The sequence below is a fragment of the Pleurodeles waltl genome, chromosome 7 (genome assembly GCF_031143425.1).
Source record: "Pleurodeles waltl isolate 20211129_DDA chromosome 7, aPleWal1.hap1.20221129, whole genome shotgun sequence".
NCBI lineage: Eukaryota > Metazoa > Chordata > Amphibia > Caudata > Salamandridae > Pleurodeles > Pleurodeles waltl.
Window position 1 is genome coordinate 765413857 of NC_090446.1, and position 12011 is coordinate 765425867.

Below are 12011 nucleotides of genomic sequence, written 5' to 3' on the forward strand. Positions count from 1 at the left end.
GGCTTAATTACTACTGCGTCACACAGGCCTAGGCCTTGCATTGCCACTCATACAAGCCTTTCAATGCATAGCGATTCGTGTACTGTGCAAGCTGGGTGAACGTACCTGTGGGTTGCTTGACTCTGTACTCCATGTTGTCCTTCCTAGGCACCGTCCGCTGGGACTTGCGAGGAGAAGGATGAATCCTCCCGTGTACCGACCGCTGGTGGACCTGTCGACAATGGAAGAACGACATATTATACTTCGATACCGACTTGACCGAGCCACTATACATGAACTGTGTGCCCAGCTGGAGCCAGACCTGATGTCCCCCATCCGCCAACCCACAGGAATTCCCCCTCTAGTGCAGCTTCTGTCAGTACTCCATTTTTTGGCAAGTGGGTCTTTTCAGACAACAGTGGCCATGTCATCAGGGATGTCTCAGCCTATGTTTTCTAAGGTTTTGTCCAGAGTGTTGTCTGCCCTGATGAAATACATGCGGAGGTACATTGTTTTCCCTGAGGAGGTGATTTGGCCACTGTGAAGGGTGATTTCTATGCCCTTGGACATATCCCCAACATCATTGGTGCCATTGATGGGACCCATGTGGCTTTAGTACCCCCAAAAGACAATGAGCAGGTGTACAGAAATAGAAAAAATTACCATTCGATGAATGTCCAGGTGGTCTGTTTGGCTGACCAGTACATCTCCCATCTAAATGCCAAGTTCCCTGGGTCAGTGCATGACGCGTATGTCATGCGAAATAGCAGCATCCCTTATGTGATGGAACAGCTACAGAGACACCGTGTGTGGCTAATAGGTGACTCTGGTTACCCCAACCAGCCTTGGCTATTGACCCCAGTGAGGAATCCCCGGACCAGGGCAGAGGAACGGTACAATGAGGCCCATGGGCGAACTAGGAGGATTATAGAACGGACCTTCGGGGTCCTGAAGGCCAGGTTTAGGTGCCTGCATATGACAGGTGGATCCCTAATGTACTCACCAAAGAAGGTGTGTCATATCATTGTGGCCTGCTGTATGCTTCACAATCTTGCATTGCGACGCCAGGTGCCTTTCCTGCAGGAGGATGGTCCAGATGGTGGTGTTGTAGCAGCTGTGGAGCCTGTGGAGAGTGAAGAGGAGGAAGACGACGGGGACGACACGGACAACAGGGACACAGTTATACAACAATATTTTCAGTAGCACACAGGTAAGAATCACCCACGCCATTTTACATTTACTTCTGGCCTCCTGCATCTCTACTTTCTGTGTTTCCCCCCAGTTCCTTTTAACTGATTTTTGACTTTCCCTTCCCTTTTCAGAGCTGTATGACCCACAGCGTGACTTCTGCTTTGTTTGCCCATGGACTAATGCTTATTGACATTGGTATGTTGTCATCACAATGTAACTGAACATTATTGCACCGTTATGTGTAATACATTTGTTAAGAATACAAGCAGACTCCTGATTTTTGAAGTGCAATTGGTGATTTATTTTAAGTGCTACATATTGGTCCATGATAGTAAAACGGTGATGGGTGGGGGTGGAGTAATGTCCATGGCAGAGTCCAGTTCTCAGTCGCACAGGTGCATTGTCCATATGCCTGTGGAAGGATGGAGCAGGGGCTGTTTAAGGTTTGACAGGGTGACAAGGTGGGACAGTGGGATGACATCAGGGGGTATCTTATGCTGGCGGGGGTCTTGGCATCCTACTCTGTCTTCTTGTGTGATCTCAGGTACCGCTTGCGGGGTGGTTGATCTTCAGCAGGAGGTGGGGTTCTGGTGGCCTGTCGTTGTGTGGGGGCCTCCTGTCCACTAGCGACGGCGGAGGTGGTAGGCTGTTCGTGGTCCGGGCTAGTGACAGGGGCCCTTTGGGGTGCCACATGGTCCCGCAATGTGGTGACTATCTGGTTGAGGGCCAGGACGATGGTCCCCATTGCGGACCCGATGTTCCTGAGTTCGTCTCTGAACCCCATGTACCGTTCCTCCTGCTGTGCCTGGATCTCCTGGAACCTGGCCAGTACCGTCGCCATCGTCTCCTGGGAGTGGTGGTATGCTCCCATTATGGTGGTGAGGGCCCCTTGGAGAGTGGGTTCCCTGGGCCGGTCCACCCCCTCTCGCACAGCAGCCTTCCCAGTTCCCCTATTTCCCCGGGCCTCTGTCCCCTGGACGGTGTGCCCACTACCACTGCCCCCAGGTCCCTGTTGTTGTTGGGGTGGTGGGTCAGCCTGGGTGCCCTGTAGTGGCGGACACACCGCTGATTGACGCGTCCTGGAGACAGAGGCATGGGCCCGCTGGGTGGGAGCTGTGCTGGTATTCCCAGAGGGGGTTGGGTCTGCTGTGGCCTGTGTCTGTGTGTGGGGAACCGACTGTCCGGAGGTCCCCGATGGTCCGGGCTGGTCATCAGGTTCTAGGTCGACAGAGCTGCTGTCATCACTGGGGGCCTGTTCTGGGGGCGGGATGGACAATTCTGGACCCTCCTGGCCGGTGTGTTGGCGTTCGGGCCCTGCAGGGGTAAAAGAGTATGGTTATTGCTTCTGTGTGTGCCATGGCATGCGATTTGTGGGTGCCCTTGTCCCCCAGTGCTGGCATTCCCTTGTGGGAGGAGTTGGGAGGGTGGTTTGTGGGGGGGGGGTGGGTATGTGCAGTGGTCATGCTTTGGTGATGGGTGTCCATGGTTTGTGTTGGCATTCAGGGATTGGTGTTGTGTTGGGTGGGTTGTGCTGGTGAGACATTGGCAGGGAGGATGTGTGCTGGGGGGTTGGGGGTGAGGGTGGGGGTGTGGGTTGGCATGCTGGTGGTTGGGGGGGGGTGAAGTAGTTGAGATTAGATTTACCAGAGTCCATTCCTCCGCCTACTCCAGCGAGGCCCTCAGGATGCAGGATGTTCAAGACCTCTTGCTCCCATGCTGTGAATTCGGGTGGAGTGGGTGGGGGTCCGCCGCCAGTCTTCTACACAGCGATGTTGTGTCTTGACACCATCGACCGCACCTTCCCCCGTAGGTCGTTCCAGCGCTTTCGGATGTCTTCCCGGTTTCTGGGATGCTGTCCCACAGCGTTGACCCTGTCGACGATCCTTTGCCATAGCTCCGCCTTCTTGGCTATTGTGGTGTGCTGCACCTGTGTGCCGAAGAGCTGGGGCTCTACCCTAATTATTTCCTCCACCATGACCCTGAGTTCTTGGTCCGAGAACCTGGGGTGTATTTGGGGTGCCATGGGGTGGTGTGGATGAGGTGTGGGGTGGTGTTTGTGGTGATGTGAGTGGTGGTGTGTGGTGATGTGTGCGTGGATGTGGTGTGGGTGATGATGTTGGGTTCCTGTGTGTGTTGTGGTTTGCGTTCCCTGTGCTCTCTCTCTGTGTATTGCGCCTTGTCTCTGAATTTCGATTTGGGGGGGTTTGTGGGTGATGTGGGTGTGTGTTTTATATGTTGATGGGTGTGTGGGAGTGGTGTGTGTATGTGTCTCAGGTGTGTGTATTTTGAATTGTCCAATGTGGCTGTGTTTTGTATGGGTGTGTGTATTTTGAGCGCGGCGGTGTGTACCGCCAACGGAATACCGCGGTTGAAAGACCGCTGCGTGGATTGGTGGGTCGTAATGGCATGGGCGTGTTTGTGTTGGCGTGACGGTGGAGGTTTGGTCATCTCCAGTTTATCGCTGACCACTGATGAGGCGGCCTTCCGTGGATGTCGAGTTTTTGTTGGTTTGGCAGTTGTGGGTCAGAATGACCGTGGCGGTTTACCGCGGCCGCGGCGGTAGAATGGCGGTCTTCTGACCGGCGGTAAGAGCCTTTTACCGCCGAGGTCAGAATGACCCCCTAAGTGATTTGCCCAGAATTAAAGGATGTTGTGCTGACGATGAGACTTGAACCATGTTCCACAGCTCCAAGGTCGCCAGCTCTGGTCCTTAAGCCATATCCTTTCCCCAGGGTTCTCTGTCTTGTGCGTGTTGGGGCAGTCTAGGAATAACTCATTTTTTTTATATAACGCTTGGTAATACAGGTTCTGTCAATACATAGCACCGCAAAGCAGGTGCCATTCTTAACTACGTAATTCTAAATTGGACCAAGTCTTCAAAACATCTGGTGCTGGCGCCAAAAGCTTTCAGGCTACAAATCTATTGTCAGCTAATAGTACTTTTCTAGCACTTGAAAGATCTTTAAAAAAGGAAACTTCTAAATGGTGGGAAGTAGCCTCTCTTAAGAAATATTTAGAACACAACCGTATCCCTCGAGGTTTGAGAATTTTAATTTTCCCTCCAATGGATACTACCTCACAGGAACATTTACAACAATGGGAAGCTAACTTACAGATGGCATCAAACAATATGATTAAACAACTCTTAATTTTAGCTCAAGAAGAGTACGATAAACATCAACAAGAAGTTGACACCCTCACCAAACGTATAGAGGAGGCCAATTGGGGAGAAATCACTGCTAAAAATTATGCAATTCTCAATAACATTATTGATCATTATGAGGAGGACATCATACAAAGAAAAAATCGTAAGTTCAGACGAGACCTTAATGACTACCAACTTGGGAGGGTATATACGTTTGGGAAACAATATGACAACATAAAAGATTTTACTCTTTCCCTTGATATACTGATCAGTATAGGGAAAGGTGCGGAAGACATTGTGACGCGAAGGGTTAATTAGCTTGAACAGTGTAGATGAGCGTGATGATGCCTAATGAAACCTGAAACAACGTGGAAAAGTCCACGATGTAGTTTTCGAGTTTGTTTTCCAACATTCCATAGATAAAATTATTCGCAGCTGCATGTGTAAGAAGCAGAATGTGTAGGAGAGAGACACGAAGGTCGTCTTAACCCTGGGAAAGGGAATACAGGAAAAAGACGGAAAAAAACAATGGCTAGGGAACGGCAGAGCAGCCAAGGGACATATGCTGATAACATAGCTAGAAGATGCGAGAAAGGGATAGAATCCAAGCTTCAGGTTATTTAAACACTGAAGCGCAGGAGAGGGGATTGAAGCTCGCAGATGGGGTTGTGAAAGCTGCCATCGCCAAGCCCACAGCGCTACCTCCCTGGTTTTGCTGTTCAGAGACCGTGACGCTCAAGGGGGAGAGAGGTCCAACAGGTGGTAGAGGGCTTCCCAGCATTTGTGGATTAAGTTAAGTTACACCCAGGGATGAAAGGCCTTTGTTTCTCTGCTCTATTATGATTGATTATTATGCTTGCACTATGTTTATAATCTGAAGTATTCAGCTCATTTATATTTTGCTTCCTGAACATCTTAATGTGAGCTTGCTGCAGTAATTGAAATATGCGTTTCGTATACAGTTAATCAGAGCTTATATCTGTCAATAAACTCTTTGCTCATATATAAATAGATGTCAATGGACTCTTTGCTCATATATAAATAGATGCTCTTTATTGCTGGTTTTCATTCTACTTCGTTGATGTGCCAAATGCATACATTTTCCTGAAATTCTAGTAAAGCTAAATTGTGTTCATAATTGGCGTGTGGTCCTTCATTGAGCGTCCTTATTGACTTATATAGAACAGATCAGGTGTCAATCAGTCACCTGGGTAATACATATACCCAGTTGCTCAGAAACCCTACCTTCCTCTTAAGTTGAATCTCCAGACAAATCTGAAAAATGTTCTTCTAATAACTCTCTTGTAAATTTTTCTGAGGAAGCCAGACGTCACCGACTAGGAACTTTACAAGACAACCGCGGAAGACCACAAAGTATTTCAACTGTAGTACCCAATCCAGCAGGTATACAAACAAGAGCTCACAGCAAAACATTGAGACCAGAGGAGAACCTTATAGTTAACTTATCTGATCAAGCCCTTTTACCAAATCAAATTAAAATTTTTAACAAAGGCCTTTCATTTTGCCCTACTAACTTTTGGAATCCTATACAAACCAAAATTGATCTGTTCAAGTTCACCCGCCGGCTGATACTTAAATCTTTCTTTTCTGCCTTTACTTCTCTACCTACTTTACCTTCTACTCTACCAATAACCAGTGAATTTACTGTCAAAGACATAGAAGAAATATGTCTTCTGAGTAACTTATCTAATGTAGATCAACCAGATCTCTCTACTACAGCTATAGCACAGCAACTGGATATAGAGACTAACTTGTATCATCCGTTTGATTTACCAACAAAATCCACCTTTACTCCAATTTTACCAGCTGGTAAGTCAATAGATCTTTTACTCACGGCAATTTCTAGTGACCTGGACAAAGAATACAAGAATTATTGCAAAAAACGTAAATACTTACCATCTAACGTGAATATGCAACAGAAACAAGCTCTTCTACTATTAAAAGAAAACAACAATCTAGTCATCAAAGAAGCTGATAAAGGTGGCAACATCGTCATACTCAATCAAGACGATTACCTACAGGAAGCATATAGACAACTTAATGAAACAAGATGCTATAACAAACTTTCCTCAAACCCTACAATTGAAATTCAAAATAAATTATCCAGCTTGTTAGAACACTGGTACAATCGTCAAATAATCTCTTCTAAAGAAAAAACTGCTTTGTACCTGCCTCACCCGACCACCCCCACATTATACTTACTTCCCAAAATACACAAAGGAGGTCATCCCCCCAAAGGCAGACCAATTATCTCTGGAATCAACTCAGTCTGCTCCACTCTAGCAACTCTAATTGATCAGGAGTTACAACCTTTTATGAGAAATCTACCCTCTTTCATAAAAGACACTAAAAACTGTTTACAAAAACTTTAGAACATAGAATGGCACGCAGATTATCTCCTTGCAACTATTGATGTGGTCAGTCTATACACATCTATTAAATATAGTGATGGTATTGAAGCAGTCAGGAAAAGCCTATCCACAAAATCTGCCCTATACATGGAGAGAAACTAAATGGTTTTGGAAATGCTCAGATTCTGCCTAGAAAACAACTTCTTTCTGTTTAACCGTCAATTCTACCTTCAACTTCAGGGGACGGCGATGGGAGCAAAATTCGCACCGCCGTACACCTGCATCTTGATGGGAGCCGTTGAGAGAGACTGGCTCTGGAGTGAGTACACTGAACACTTCTCTCAACACATTATTTACTGGGGCCGTTACATAGATGATATTTTGTTGATCTGGCAAGGTCAGAAAAATCTTCTAAACCATTTCCTTAAATCACTCACACCTAACTGATGGAACATCGACATCACATACCAAATTTCTAACAGTGGAATACCTAGATCTTATCATCTTTATCGAAAATGACAAGCTACACACTCGCTTCTTTAGGAAAAATACAGCTGCAAACTCTATTCTCCATGCCTCCAGATGTCACCCCTCAAGCACCATTCATAATATTCCAGCAGGAGAATTTAGGAGAGCCAAACTGAATTGCACCAGTTCATTAGACTATGGAACAATCTCCTCACAAGTGACTGAGAGATTATCAGCCAGAGGTTACAACAAACAAGCCTTGAACAGGACCAAAGACAATCTTGACAAGGTGGACCGCAACATGATGCTATACAAACCACAACAAACAAAAAAGAACACAGTCACTTGCTTCATTACTGAGTTCCATAATGGCCACCATTCAATTCGGAAAATTCTGAGGAAGCATTGGTATCTTTTACTGAACAACCCTTCCATTAACCAATATATTTTGAAGCATCCCCAAATGGGCTTTAGAAGAGCCCCCAAACTCCGGGACACATTTTGTCCATTGTTCTTTCAAGAAAGGCCTCCACAAAATAGACTATTACAAAGATCAAATGGCTTTTTCACTTGCACCAAATGTTCCATCTGCAAATTGGGACTATCCAAATCCAAATCATCACGATTAATGAACATCTTCATAGTATAAATGACTTCATCAACTGCGAAAGCACCAATGTTGTCTATATTATTAAGTGTCCCTGAAACAAAGCATATATAGGTAGCACCACTCGAGCTTTGAAAATAAGGATTCAAGAACATTACAGGAATATCCACAAACACGATCTTAAGGTTCCTCTGGCAGACTATTTCACAGAATTTCACCCTGAGGAACGTACCTTTACCTTCTGTGGTCTCCTACTACTCAAATCACATCCAAGAGGAGGAAATATAGAATTACGACTGCGTCAAGAAGAGAGTCGTTTGATTATTCGCTATGATACAGTACGACAAGGTCTCAATAAAGACTCAGAATGGCATTACTGGCTCATCTAATATACCAAGAACGATCGCACTGTTGTTACATTTATTATATCTGTTACATATGTTAAATATTTCTTATTTCGCCTTTTTTTAAATCACAATGTAGGAAATTAATTTTCACGTAATTATATAGTTACCATCTTTTTGTTTAGCATAGAGGTACCTCTTTAATTATTTCCCACACCATCTAACTATTATAGGTAGGATACGTTTTGAATAACCTGAGACCTGCCTTTATCTATTCTACAATATGTTTCGGAATTGTGGTCCTACACCACAGATATTCATACTGATTAAGTTGAACAAATTCATTTTTTTCATTTTTTGCATTCTTTTTTCAAGATATTTAATATGTATTTTAAGTATTGGACAGTTTGGCTTGTACATCTTATACACATTGCTCATTCTAAGGCACGGAAACATGAGAATATTCAATGACATACATGGGTTCATTTTCCAGAGTACCTAGACAGAGCATATTTTAATTCTACTTATACTAGGTAAGCCTTGTAGGATTCCTTCAAGCCGGGATCATTTGGACATTTAAATGTTTAACTTTAAGTTTCACTGCTTGTTTTCCATATTCCATATTTCAAAACTGGCAGACTAGACACCTGCCTTTCCAAAATGGCGCTCCCTTTTTCAATCGGCCTCAAACGATTAATACAAAGAAGGACTCCCGGCGTAGAGCCAACAAAATAAAAGTAAGACCAATATCGATTCATGCGTTCCTTAATATGGCGGCGGCCAAGGATGCGACGGACTGAACTGCCTGAATGCTATTAAGCAACGACGATATGGGTAAGATTTAATTGTCCCCGTAGTAACAACCGGGACATTTAGTTCAATACTGTCACTTGTTATAAGACTTTACCATCACTGGTTCTTCTATAAAATATGTCTAGTGTAACTTGGACTCCCCTTAGATATTGGGGTCACTCTGAATCTAATTATTACTATTGTATAAACTACGCGACTCCGGTCAAACATTATGAATTTTTACGTAGAAACCATATGTGAGTATTTTATATTTCTCACTTTAGGAATTCCTGTGGTAGATATTCATTTAAAGCGTTCTCATATGTATTTTCCTTCTGCAGATCGATTACTATTTTACTAAGTACAATGAACATTGTAACAAGCTGATTTTGAATTACATTTCTATGGTATGTTTTTCATTTCCTTTTGGCCCTGACTCAATAATATATATGCATGTTTGTACAAAGCCTTAGTAAATACGCACCTTTTAAGGTAAACCGTTATTATAATAGTAATATTACGTTGAGTGTACCGGCACCATTACTTGATTCTTCGTTGCATTTATTGCTTGATCTTTGCTCTCACTTCATTTTTATCACGTTTCTTACTTATCACCATGGTTAATTCCTTTTCTATAATAATTTCACTATAGATATCACAGAATGGATAGTTCACAATAATTCTTAAATCTTCTTTTTCCTCTCTTATTTAGAGACATTCTGTGCAACTGCACTTCATCACACGGGCTTCGTCTCTTACTTCAATCTTTTGCTAACTATGATTAGGGACCTGACAGTAGAGTAGGGCCTTTTCTCTACCACCTGGGTATTCACCCTCTGGTGTCTATTGACCCTTATGACATAGCATTTGTCACCCTTAAGTTTAATGGCCTACTTTATTTCATTCTTCACAGCCTTGAGAAAGCCCTGGTGGATACACCGTAGAGGGCGAAACATGTGTTGGCTGAGCATCCTTCATGGTTCACTAGTTACTCATATTATTTACAAGATGCTGGAATAAAAATACTATCTTAAACCACAAGCTGGACTAATGCCTCAGAAATTTTCTCATAAAACTTAGTACCATTGCATGGCTATAGAACATTGCACAATACGAATAATATAAACAAGTGGGACCTTGACTTCTACTAGTTGGCCATTCTTGACAAAATTCCTATAATCATTTGCATCAACCTTGCAGGGATGAAGAGGTGTAAAGACTATGGTGGTCATTCTGACCCTGGCGGTCTTTGACCGCCAGGGCGGAGGACCGCGGGAGCACCGCCGACAGGCCGGCGGTGCTCCAATGGGGATTCCGACCGCGGCGGTAAAGCCGCGGTCGGACCGGCACCACTGGCGGGGTCCCGCCAGTGTACCGCGGCCCCATTGAATCCTCCGCGGCGGCGCAGCTTGCTGCACCGCCGCGGGGATTCCGACCCCCCCTACCGCCATCCAGATCCCGGCGGTCGGACCGCGAGATCCGGATGGCAGTAGGGGGGGTCGCGGGGCCCCTGGGGGCCCCTGCAGTGCCCATGCCACTGGCATGGGCATTGCAGGGGCCCCCGTAAGAGGGCCCCTACATGTATTTCGCGACGCACCCGTCGCACAGCTTCCACTCCGCCGGCTCGATTCCGAGCCGGCTTCATCGTGGAAGCCTCTTTCCCGCTGGGCTGGCTGGCGGTCTGAAGGCGACCGCCCGCCAGCCCAGCGGGAAAGTCAGAATTACCGCCGCGGTCTTTCGACCGCGGAACGGTAACCTGACGGCGGGACTTTGGCGGGCGGCCTCCGCCGCCCGCCAAGGTCAGAATGAGGGCCTATGTCAGGATTGTAATCTGTGACATTATTGTTCTGTCAAGACCTCCGCAGTGGGTCCATTAACCAACTGACTTGAGTAGAGCTTAACACTAGGTGATAGCACGTCCTCTTGATAACTTCCAGAGGGTCACAAGCCAAGCACCTATGTTAGTTCTAGGCAAGAAGATGGCAAAAGGGGTTGTCTCTAAAATGGTGGAAAAGGAGTCATGACTCCACACCCAAGCACTTCACGGCCTCAAGCTTGATAGAAAAATACATCTAGTCTTTGGATGTAAATTGGGCCTTTTCAAATACTGTAGAGTTCAGTTAGCACAACCTCGATACAAAGGTATTACAGTGCTCTACATGAGCACCGGTTACGTTACACATCAATTTTTGGTAGCAAGGGGAGATTGAGTGACTTCCCCAGAATCACAGGATGTTGAGCCAGCGCTGAGACTCAAACTGTGTTTCCCAGCTCCAAAGTCGGCAGCTCTGGTCTTATGCCACATCCTCTCCCCTAGGGCTCTTTGGTGCATGTTGGGGCAGTCTGGCAATAACTCGTTTTTTTTATATAACTCTTGGTAATACAGGTTCTGCCATTTCATAGTGCTGCAAAGCAGGTGCCATTCTTAACAAAATCACTATAATTCATTTGCATCAACCTTGCAGAGATGAAGAGGTGAAAAAGCTATGCCAGTATTGTAATCTGTGACATTCTCCTTCTGTCAAGACATTGCAGTGGGTGCATTAACCAACTGACCTGAACAGAGCTTAACACTCAGCAATAGCATGTGCTCTTGATAACCTCAGGATGGTCACCGACCAAGTACATAGGTTAGTTCTAGGCACGAAGATGGTGAAAGGTGTTGTCTCAACAACGGTGGAAAAGGAGTCATAACTTCAGACCCAAGTACTTCAGTGCCTCAAGCTTGATAGCCAAAACATCCAGCCTTTGGGTATAAATTGGACCTCTTCAAATAGAGTTCAGTTAGCACAAACTCGATACAAAGGTATTGCATCGCTTTACATGAGCACCAGTTACATTACACAAGAACACAGTCATTTTTGGTAGCAAGGGGATATTAAGTGATTTGCCCGGAATCCCAGGAAGCTGTGCCGGCGCTGAGACTCGAACAGTGTTCCTCAACTCGAAAGTTGACAATTCTGGCCCTTACTCAACATCCTCCCTGTTAGAAAGGGGGGCTCTGGTTGGCAGTCAGTTTGCACTCTGTCCAAGCAAGGACCCTCACTCTAGTCAGGATAAAGAAAATATACACCTAGGAGAACCCCTGCTCACCCCCTTGGTAACTTGGCACA